Here is a 12,787-nt window from a genome sequence, read left to right as displayed (position 1 = left end):
TATGGATGGGAGCAGCAAATTACAGAATGGGGGCGCAGGATGGGAGCAGCACATGACAGAACGGGGGCGCAGGATGGGAGCAGCACATGACAGAATAGGGCAGCACATGACAGAACGGGGGTGCAGGATGGCAGCAGCACATCACAGAATGGGGGCGTAGGATGGGAGCAGCACATGACAGAACGGGGCGCAGGATGGGAGCAGCACATGACAGGATGGGGGCGCAGAATGGGTGCAGCACATGACAGAATAGGGCAGCACATGACAGAACGGGGGTGCAGGATGGCAGCAGCACATGACAGAACGGGGGCGCAGGATGGGAGCAGCACATGTCAGAATGGGGGCGCAGGATGGGGGCGCAGGATGGAGCAGCTCATGACAGGATGGGGATGCAGGATGGAGCAGCACATGACAGGATGGGGACGCAGGATGGAGCAGCACATGTCAGGATGGGGACGCAGAGTGGAGCAGCACATAACAGGATGGAGACCATATACCAATATAAATGCTCGCCACCCGGGCGTAGAACGGGTTCAATAGCTAGTAAAATGTAGTGGCACACAGAGTCCACATCATGAAGATTCGGTCACTGTTCAAATGTTTCTGCACCTAACTGTATCTGTTCATAGCAATACATTATATCTTGATAAAAGGTTTTTACAATTTTTAACCAGTAATTTGCCATTATTAAACATTAACATGTATATTATTATTTTTTGCATTCTACAGTTCATTATGAAATGTCCATCATACATTTTTAATTTTGGACTGAAATAAAAAGGAAAGGAATCTCTCAATTAGGCCTCTATAAGGAGATCCATAGAGATTACAAGTAGCTGATCAAACAGCTACTGCCAAAAGGGAACAGGTAATGGCATCAGTATATACATATGCCTATCCTGTATAGGACATGATTCTAATGACTCTTCTATTATTATTCTAGAAAGTCCAATTTATTTTATTTTCTAAGAGGATCAGTCATTAAACTAATGATGAAATTGAACAAAAAAAGGATACTTGTAATATTTATGAGCTTCCAACATAGTCTACATTGTAGATATACGGTATGACAGAGGCAGAGAACTGGTCTTTAAATCAGCAATGTGGATGTATTTAAATCATTTTTATGAAATGTTTCATGAAAGAATTATCAGCGAAAAAGATGGGCAAATAAGACGGCAGCATATACTTTGCCCTACTATATTATTGTACTTTAATGGACTTTTTGTGGGAAAATAATAATCTGTAGAATTGTCGCATTCTGATATCAGGACATGGGGATTATACACAGATGCATGGCACTACATATGACACTGCGCATCTCTCCTGGTGGATAACTACAGTCATGTGAAATAGTGACTACATATCAAGTAAATCTTTATTTTTTTTATTAACATGGAACATGACTTTTTGTAACTTTTTTAAATAGTTTAGAACATAGGTCCCCAACTCCAGGCCTCGAGGGCCGCCAACAGTGCAGGTTTTCAGGATTTCCTTAGTATTGAACAGGGGTTGGAATCATCACCTGTGCAGATGATCACATTACCACCGATGCAATACTAAAGAAATCCTGAAAACCTGCACTGTTGGCGGCCCTCGAGGCCTGGAGTTGGGGACCCCTGGTTTAGAAGGACAGCTACTAAAATGACATATTTTGGGTATTCAGGGAGTTTGTCCAGCAGAAAAAAAGGTCTTTTTCCGTTTCTGTTGAATTCAAAAACTTAAAAATGGCTAATTTGTTTTTTCCTGAAACTAATTAGTTTGCTTAGATCATCCTTAAATAAGAGATTTTTTTTTCACACAGCGATCGCTGTCTGGGAGCAGACGTTGCCCATACTTATAGCAGTCATCATCAATACAATGATCATTTGTATGGACAATGGCTGGAATTCAGCAAGGCTTTTTCTTGAGTTTTTATTGTGCAACATTTGATAATTTTACCACTTTCCTATACAGTGGGCGTAAAAAGAAAATCACAGAAAAAATACTGCTATACTCACCCTCTGACGCGCCCTGGTACTAACCGGCAGCCTTCCTTCCTTAGAATCAGCGCGTGAAGGGCCTTAGATGATGTCGCGGCTTGTGATTGGTCGCGCGACCGCCCATGTGACCGTTCGCGCGACCAATCACAAGCCGTGACGTCACCGAAGGTCCTTCAAGCGCTGATTCTTAGGAAGGAAGGCTGCCGGAAAGAAGCAGGGCGCTTCCGAGGGTGAGTATATTCCTATTAGGAATATACTCACCCTCGGACGCGACCTCCTTCCTAAGAATCAGCGCTTGAAGGACCTTCGGTGACGTCGCGGCTTGTGATTGGTCGCGCGAACGGTCACATGGGCGGTCGCGCGACCAATCACAAGCCGCGACGTCATCTAAGGCCCTTCATGCGCTGATTCTAAGGAAGGGAGGCTGCCGGTTAGTACCAGGGCGCGTCAGAGGGTGAGTAAAGAAATTTTTTTTTATTTTAATTCTTTATTTTACACTTAAATATGGATTCCGATACCGATTTACGATATTGCAAACATATCGGAACTCGGTATCGGAATTCTGATGCCAGATTCAGACCCCACACAGGGGTCGGGTCGGGTTTCATGAAACCCGACTTTGCCAAAAGTCGGCGACTTCTGAAAATGGCCGACCCATTTCGCTTAACCCTAATGGCTAACAAATACCTGGTCACAATACCAATATACTGCGGGTTGGAGTCCGGATGCCATGATGATAAGCTGTAGAGGTAGCACAGGTGCAAAATACTGATGAACAATGTCTTATACACATACCATCCATGAGGGAAAGTGGATGCTTAGTATTACAGATGTACATGGTAAGGAATATGTAAGGTGACAGCCACACAGTAACGTGAAGTTCATCAAGCCAGCTTACAGCTTATAGTCACGTCCATAGTATTAAAACAGGAGAGCGGCCCAGCACTCTGAAAGCACACCCCACATGTACAGTCACTCCAATTTCCCCACCTACACTTTTATGCCTGCCTGTGTAAGGTGTCTGGGCGAGGTAGTCATGGGCGAGCTACTGCTTTTGCTTGTTCTGGCACCCTACAGATAAAACGTGTCCCAGTCCAGGAGTACTGCTGTATGAGGGGTGCATCACACTTACTTGTGGCCCATAGGCCTCCATTGGTTCTGGGCTTTTATTGTCCTGAATATTCACACCACACAATCCAGAGGACACTGAATTTGTTAAAACAGTCAAACTTTTACTTGGCAGCTTACGGTCTATGTGGGTTCTACTATGTGGGTTCCAAGGCCTAATGGGGTGCATATGACTGACTATGCAGCAGGGCCTGCCTTGCCGCCAATGTATAAAACAAAGGAGTATGGAGCACAAAATGCATATTGTGAAGTGGATTTTCATGGGCACATCCAGTATGTGGTTTCCAAGGCCTAATGGGGGGCATATGACTGACTATGCAGCATGGCTGGCCTAGCCGCCAATGTATACAACAAAGGAGTATGGAGCACAAAATGCATATTGTGAAGTGGATTTTCCTGGGCCCATCCAGTATGTGGGTTCAAAGGCTTATTGGGGTGCATATGAATTGGCAGCAGGGCAGGCCTTAAATTCAATGCAACACTTTTTCAGGAGTCCCCCCTGGACATCTTATGACAGGGGTATTGTGGTGCGTCAGTTCTTGGCAGCCCATCCACTCACAGCATAGGCTACAACAGCTTAGGAGACCCACTGTTTCATAATGGCCCTTTAAGAAGATTAATGCTGCCCGATGCACCAGTAAAACTAGGCTTTGTGACTTTAAGAGTCCCTCCTTAGTAAATTAAACAAGATGGGTTTGCTTATTTGTCACACACCACATGGCCAGCTAGGGGTGTTAAATGTTACAATGACATTTCCCAGTGAATGCATTTGTAGTGATTGAAAACAATATTAAAGTTGTAAAACACTTCAAAAATGCAGCGTCTGAACTAAACCTAAGTGGGAGAAGAAATTTTCAGTCTGGGGTTAAATATTTGGCTTACAGGCAAGTCTTTAACCTGCAAAGGATGTACCTTGACATATTTCCAAGCAAAACCCGTTTTGGTTTTGTTTTCATGTGTTTTTTGTGCCACCGGGAAAAATGGCATGAATCTTGGAAAAAAATGATTAAGGCTGTGAGCTAGAAGTCAGGAATGCTTCCAGGGGCGATCCCCATAAGGTCCCTATGTCATTTGAGCAGTGTTTCCATCATTTTCAGACGTTTTTAGACCTTAAAAGGACCCCCGGGGGGATCGCAGTAAAAATACACGGGTCTCCCGTAGACTTACATTGGGCTCATTATTTTGGCCGAGTAACCAAGTATTCCAATTTGCTGAACCCGAGCAATGAGCACCCGAGCATTTTAGTGCTCGCCCATCACTAATAATTATTGATGCAATAAAATGCAAAATAATTATGAAAAATCATACAATGTGATTTCTGATTTCTCCAAAAACTCACAAGTTCAATGGATGCAAGAATTGTGAAGGTGATATCAAAAAAGGGTCCTATATTAATATGTAACTTAGCCTGTTAGGAGGTTTTGGAGTTAAATAGCTTTTTTGTTCAGTGAATGTGACCTCCTAAAGCTGCAAATTCAATATGAGCATTTTCAGTTCTTTAAAATGTGGCACCCCTAGGGGTATTTGCCACAAAAATAGTTACTGACAGTAAGTACAAATACTAAAATAGCAAGACTGCACTACCACCTCCGGCCAGAAGGGGGAGCTCCAGAGACTCCCCTTGATCCATTCTGGTCTGAGAGAAGAAATGGCAGTTGGGCTAAGGAGCTGAAAGTGAGAGGTCATACAGTTGAATCTCTAACAGCCCTGTGACTGTTACCAGGCCTAAATCACCGGCCTGAGGAGAAGAGGGATAGAGAAAAAGGACATTGTGAGAACCGGGTAGCATTAATCACTACCCAGAACAGGCGCAAAGACGGATACCGGATCCGTGGCTGTATTCATTATATATAATACAGCAACCGGAAAAACGTGAGGTGATATCAGCTTCACTAGGGCCGGACGCAGCAACAGACACAGAGTTCAGCGGTACTCCCAGAGGGGGTAAACCGATAAAAGGACTCGGGTTGCCCGTCGAACCAGGACCCGGAGGGGACAGATTGGGCCGGCAGCCAGTTCACATACAGCAGCAGGGCCACACAGAAATTGCGCACAATAAGAGGCGAAGACCCCGGCAGGGTCAAAGTAACTCAGAGTTCCCATACAGACTCCGGTGACAGGACTGGTTGTAAATCCTTTTATGTCAAAGTAAACTGGTTAAACGTTTCAGTGCCTCAGTCTTTCATTTGGACAATAGCCATCTATCCAGGATCGGGATCGTCACCGCTGGGAGAACCTGCTGCTGATCAAGTAAGTGCCTGTCCCCTCATGATACCCCTTACACTGTGCATTGCCTGAGGCCACAGCACCGGGTCAAGCCACCCGTGACATCCCCCTCAAGAGACAGACTCCATTGGTCCGGTGCTGGGTATCCCGGTCTCCTGGGCGTCACAAAAACATATCAAATGTTTAGAAATTCTACTGTGCCTAATAATTTGGAACAGTGCATTGTGAGTTTTTATTCATTTTGGAGATTATACTGTTATCATTGGGAGGTTTCATCAATTAAATTTGATGTATACTATAACGGGTGATGACTTTAATTAGTTTGACTGTCATTTGCACCGACCATTTAGGAAAATCCGAGAAAATCTATCATTTGCATAATAATTTGGAGCATGGTGTATATTCCCCATTGCAAATGCAAAATTAATGCTGTAGCAGTTTCCACAGAATCATTCCAATAGGTCTAAACAACTAGTGATATTAGTGATATCTTACACAAATCACCCCATGCTAATTATTTTGCTCATGTCCTGCTGCATTTACCATGAGATGTAAGACAAATTTACTTGACCCATAAGGTGCCCAAATATTCTACAGATAATAGGACAAACACTTAGGCCCCAATTCATCAAAACTTTTACACTAGAATTCTGACATAAAAAGATTTGAAAAACTTTTGCACAACGTGAAGCTGCACAAACATTTTGAAACTTTAGGTGTTTTTACTCCATTTTTGTCAGGCTCCAACAAAGTTGTTGTAGCTGATGTGAGACAGGGGCACGATGGAGTGTGGCGACCCTCTCTCGTCAAATTCATGATATGTGGTAGTGTTCGCTACACCACAAGTCTTACTTCAGTCAGAGTAAGATTTGTGGCGGGGCACACACGGTGGCACATACAACTTTGTGGCTCGCCTGCTACACTGAGAGGCAAGTGCCTCCTAATAAAGAGGGCACCCTCCTGCTACCTCATTAAGACTAACGTGAAAAACACCCGTCTTAATGACTCAGGTCCTTATTTTTAATTGGGAAAGAGAAGTAAGCATCTTCTAAGTTCTGCAAAAATAAAAGGATCGCTTACTTGCCTTTAAAGGGAAGGTGCCACCAGTTTTTTTGTATTTTGTTTTTTTGTGAAATTAAGCTTAAAATAGTAATTAAAATGTATTAATGCAATGTTTCCACTGTTTGCAAACATTTCTATATGAAAAATACTATATATTTTTCGACAAATATACATATTTACCACTAGGGGGAGCATTTTCCGTTTTAGACCTCAAGCAGCTATAGTAAGATTTAGCAGCTCTTCCCCAGGGATATTAGACCACCCAAAAGGGGAGGGAAATGGTGATGTCAGCAGTTACTGCCCCAATTTTGCTTCTAACAGTAAGAATGAAGAGCAGCATCACAGGGCAGCACCATTTTGTGTGTGACTGCCCTGTGACCTGCTATCACCAGCAGTTACTGCATCAGAGGCACAGCTTGTTTACAGAGGAGCAGAACACAGTGGGCTCAGCAGCATTTTTTGTGAATAACATTCTTGCCATCCCCCTTCCCCCACCTTAATCCCTGTCCTGTCAGCTGCCCTGCTCTCTCTCCAGGTGTCACCTCCCTCTCTGCAGGCTGTGAGTGCAGCTTACAGGAGATCACAGGGACTGTGTGTGAGGGGGAGACGGAGACACAGCAGGAGAAGCACACAGGGCAGCTTGTGAGAGCAGAGGACGTGCCTGCTTGGAGTACAGAGGAGCAGTGAGGGCTTCTTCTGTCCTGTGATAGAGAGCACAGGGCTATAATAAAATGGCAGCTAGTCACACCTACAGCAGTGAGTTGTGCAGCCCACAGAGGCGTGCCCAGCTCACTGCTAATGCTGCTGCAATGTTACAGATAGGGTCCGTGCTGGTCTATTATCTCCTATGTCCATGGGGTGCCGTAATCTGACACTGATAGGGCCCTGCTACTGCTGCAAAACAAAGATGTCAGCCCCCAGTGCATTCTTTAAACTCATATAACACATGAAATCTGTTTCACATGCCTTTCAAACTTGCTTATAGCAGCATGTTATGCTACATTACAGTGATTTATTAATGACCTACAAACGCGGTACCTTCCCTTTAAACTGCCCAAATTTCCTCTCGTACACATAAGCTGATCGCTGATCCTACCAATACCTTTGGCTATGGTTGAATTTATTCATTATATGGGGCTCTTTATCTCCCTTTTTTCAATCGTTCAGGTCATCCAAATTCACATTGCTACTGTTCATTCTACACTACAAGTTTTAATATCATCATTATCATTCAATGACTGTAGCCGCGAACACTGAGCAATAAGTGACATGTTGTGTTTAATCTAAAGATCAACCTGTCAGAATGTTGACTCCAAGTAATGAGCCATGCATACATTGATTGACTGCTTTACAGAGTGCTAAGTTTTCGCCGTCTCATTTTTTAAAATTGTATCTCTTTAAAAGTTTAAGTGTTTCTTTAATTTCTTTAATGTTGACTGATAAAAATCATTACAATATGTATAGTCACTTCTTACCTCCACGGGAACTACACAGATTAAATTATGAAGCAAATCTAAGCTTTGAGGCCAATTTTATTTCATCTGTATTCCCTATTTTCAGCTCTTCATCTTTCCATCACAATCTGCATCATTATTAGCAACACCAGATTAGTAGCAAAGAATGAAAAGTAAGACATCTGCGCTATAGCATTAATATATTCAAAATGTTTTGACTTTCATCTCGCAGACATTAGCACCGAGCTGCTCCACATAAGGACTCCTGCTCACAGCATCATTGTCTTGCAATGGAATAAAAAATATTCATAGTTAAAGGTAAAAAAAAAAGAAGTAATCACTGACATCCCGCATGAACAGAAATAAAAGTGGTAAAGATTGTTCATAAATCTCTTACTTTTGCCTATTGTTCTTCTCTACCTTTATTTCTAATTACTGGTACAATTTTAAGGCACTGAGGCGAGCCTCCAGCAGTGTGCTGAAGGTGTGTTTGTGCTGTTATGCCCTCTGGCTTTGCTGCCAGCCTATTCCCTTAGATCAGAGCCAGAAGCTAGACTGCTTTCGAATACCGATCACCTAACCCAGACCTAATCCTTTGAGTTCTCTCTGGCATCTATTCCTTCTGCCAGTTTCCTCTTCTGTTCCTATCTTTTCTTCTGAAGTTGACAACAAAGACATCCTCGGGGCCTTCCTTGATGTAAGACCACTCTTGATGTTTTTACAGTGTGTGTTTTTTTTTTGTACCCTAAACTTGTGCTACTTTTATATTCAGCTAGAACAATATTTGTTCACCGGAACATGAAGAAGAGATTGCGCCTGTTGCATTGATTTATAGATTTTTTTTAATTTGCGAGGCTTCATTTCAAGTAGTGTTATCACGCCCCAATCTTGTTCACCTATAATTCCTGCGCCGATCCCGCACATTTAGATTTTTACCTATTAGCTAGCTTCTTCTTTATTTACGCTAAATTGGCGTGCCATGCCATTATTAATTTTAAAAGACGGCTTTACAGGATGTGCATGAATATGGAATTTTCTATGAAGCTGGAAACTTTTGAACAGCTCCTGTCCTTTGTGATAGTGAGTTTTAAAAGGGAAATCTCCAAAGAGCTAATTAGCAGACGAATGGATCGCTAGCTTGAACAAAGCTGGAGAGATAGCAGATAACTAAAAGGACCTGGCCATGGTTGTTTTATATCAAAGCACTGATAGTGCACAGGAATGTAACCCTAGGCTGCTACCTGACAGGGACAATATTAAAGAAAAACAAGGGAATGTGGAGTTTAGTGACAGCCACATCCCATTATTCTCTGCAGAGGATTCAATCACAAGCACAATGTGCTAATTATTGGATCTGTACTAGTGGACCACATGTCTGCTCTGCTTCTCTGCCATTGATAGTCTTACTTTTTTATATTTTTATTAAAACGTTGCATATGAAAATCATCTGTTGTTGACAATGTAGAAGGTTCTGTAGAGAGGTAATATCTGTGTAAGATCACTATGGGGCTGTGTCATAGCTGTAGGCTCCACTAATCTAATCATTGATTTATTCCATATTTATTAAAGACCTGAATCTCTATGAAATTGCTTTTTATTCCCTGCACTGAATGTTGTTCATCAATAGGCGTATGGTAGGGGTGTGGGTATTTATTTATTAGCTGTCAAACAAATTAATCAATGCCTGTATTTAGTATGATTTTTCGAAAAAACTGCCAATAAAATATTTTTTTCCCATTTTACAGTAGACCACTACAACAGAAATCCTATGAATGAATACAGATTGAAGCAAACAATTGCAACATTTTTATCATGTTAAATATATAGCCTTACCAAATAATAATATTTAATTCTATAACAAAATAATGTTCTGCAGCACTTTACACAGAGAGATAAAATCATTAAAGTGAAACAAACTAAATAGCAATTCAAACAAAACACTTGATGGCCCGGCACGCAAGAACTTACATTCTTTAACACTACATGAAGCATTTAGCCATCATTGGCACTTGTTAATAATTGCTCCATGATGGATACATATGTCGTGCTGATAGGTCAGGTACTGCTTGTGCACCCCGCGATCAGCTGCAAGAACCCGAATGGTATATATAGGCAAGCTCCTGCTGACACTGTAGAGATCAGCGATAACAACAATCCTTTCACTTTTACCCCTTAGATGCCAATCTTTATAGCGGCGGCATCAAAGTTATTAGACAGAAGAAAGGGTATTCCTGTAAATCGTTCAATTTGTTGCAATGGCCTAACAATGTACTTCATGGCTGCCATCATAGCCCACAACTCAGACTCAACCTGAGGAATAACACACTGCTGTAAAGTGACATCGATATCTGATGACGAGCTGCTGCTTCATAACGCCGGAATACTTTACAGGCAAATTGTATCCTAGTCAAAATGTGCGTTTGAGTGTTACTTTAGTAGTATGCTTTGTGTAAATGCTAGGGATGAGCGAGCTTGCTCGGTGATACATGGTTATTACTCAAGTATCACGGTGCTCGAATGTGCTCGTTGGTGAGTAATGGCAGTGCTCGATATAAAACTTGAATCCCCGCCCTGCGTCTTTGGCGCCTGTTATGCAAGCGATAAGCTTGCGGGGATTGCCTGTGAGTCACTGTAATCTTGGTTGCAGCATTACTGTGATTGCCTGGCCATGTGACATCGTCAGAGGTTATAAAAGGACAGGCGCCACCCGCTTTGGCACACTGACGTCATTGAACAGCTCTCTGACACTTTGCATTGGAGAGAGAGAGTGCTTGTCAAGGTTTATGTGCACAGTGTAACAATATCAGAGGCCTGTAGAGTTGGTGCTGAAACTGAGCCATCATACTAACAGCCATTCTAAGGGCTAATCATTTGCAACACATACAATCTACATTTAGTATAGGGAGGAAGAGTCGCAGGAGCAGGACTAGTGACAGAATCCATTCTGGAGACAGGGATTAGGTCTGTGCTCTCCATTGGCAAATAAATAGCTGCAGTTTTTTGGTGGGGTTTTTGGAGTTTTTTTTGTTGGTGCTGGAAAAATTGAATGTATTTTGATCCATCAAGTGTTATGTGTTTTGAGGTCTTTTATGTGTTATAAAACACACCTAAAAATCGTTGAAACATTTTCCTGGGCTATGTTTTTCAGCCATACACTGTTCCTTTAAGTAGAGCAAATTTTTGTGATCTCTACACGATTCTGTATTGTGAAATACATTTTTGTGATCTCAGTAAACAAAAGCTTTTCAAAATTTGGTAAGGCTCCATTTTTAAGACAGACAGTGTTACTTTGTGAATATTTCTGTAATTTCTAAACGTGAACAAACGATTTAAAAATTTTTGCCAGCCTCCATTTCTCAGACATTCATTGTTATCTCATCTGCGAACGTTTCTGTGATCCGGAAAACTGCAAAAAAGATTTAAAACATTTTGTAGGCCTCCATTTCTCAAACATATAGTCATACTTTGTCTGTGAATATTTATGTGATCTGTAAAATTGCAAAAAAGCTTTTCAAAATTTTGTAAGCCTCAATTTCCTAGACATACAGTGTTGCTTTGTCTGTGAATATTTCTGTAATCTCTAAAACACTTTTAAAAATTTTGCCAGCCTCCATTTTTTAGACATACAGGTGCTTCTCACAAAATTAGAATATCGTCAAAAAAGTTCTTCAATACAAAAAGTGAAACTCATATATTATATAGAGTCATTTCAAACAGAGTGATCTATTTCAAGTGTTTATTTCTGTTTATGTTGATGATTATGGCTTACAGCCAATGAAAACCCAAAAGTCATTATCTCAGTAAATTAGAATAATTAACAAAAACACCTGCAAAGGCTTCCTAAGCATTTAAAAAGGTCCCTTAGTCTGTTTCAGTAGGCTCCACAATCATGGAGAAGACTGCTAACTTGACAGATGTCCAAAAAGCAGTCATTGACACACTCCACAAGGAGGGTAAGCCACAAAAGGTCATTGCTAAAAAGCTGGCTGTTCACAGAGTGCTGTATCCAAGCATATTAATGCTAGTTGAGGAGTGAAAGGAAAAAGTGTGGTAGAAATAGGTGCACAAGCAATTGGGATAACCTCAGCCTTGACAGGATTGTTAAGAAAAAGCCATTCAAAATTTGGAGGAGATTCACAAGGAGTGGACTGCTGCTGGAGTCATTGCTTCAAGAGAAACCACACACAGACATATCCAGGACATGGGCTACAAGTGTCGACTTCCTTATCCAAAGCAACTCATGTCTAATAGACAACGCCAGAAGAGTCTTACCCGGGCCAAGGAGAAAAAGAACTGGATTGTTGCTCAGTGGTCCAATGTGTTGTTTTCAGATGAAAGTAAATTTTGAATTTCTTTTGGAAATCAAGGTCCCAAAGTCTGGAGGAAGATTGGAGAGGCACACTGTCATGGTTAGGACATGGTCTCATCTGAGTTACAGAGAGAGATTTTGGAAGCACAAGCACAAGCTCCCAGGAATAAGCCCCCAGGTAAATTGTTTGCACCCAAACATTTCCGTCTCACACTCCTGCAAGAATTTCATGATTCTGTGTTAAGTGCACACCCTGGGATTGCAGCTACCCGGGGGGCAGTAGCTAGGAGTTTTTGGTGGCCCTCTATGGATACTGATATCAAAAGGTTTGCAAATACTTGTGGGGTGTGCGTTCGCTCTAAGAGCTCTCAAGTCCGGTTGGCCGGGGAATAGGTGCTTTTGCAAATTCCAGATAAACCATGGACACACCTGTCCATGGACTTTATCACTAATCTTCCGTCTTCCAAGGGCAGCTCGGTAGTAGGTAGTGGTTGATAGATTTTTAAAGCAAGCCCACTTTGTGTCGTTATTTGCGTTACCTTCTGCTGAAACCTTGGCTTGCTTGTTTATACATCACATAGTTCGGTTGCATGGGGTACATGTGAATGTGGTGTCTGACAGGGGTG

This window comes from Ranitomeya imitator, chromosome 1 (assembly GCF_032444005.1).
Source record: "Ranitomeya imitator isolate aRanImi1 chromosome 1, aRanImi1.pri, whole genome shotgun sequence".
NCBI lineage: Eukaryota > Metazoa > Chordata > Amphibia > Anura > Dendrobatidae > Ranitomeya > Ranitomeya imitator.
This window is presented reverse-complemented; position numbering follows the sequence as displayed.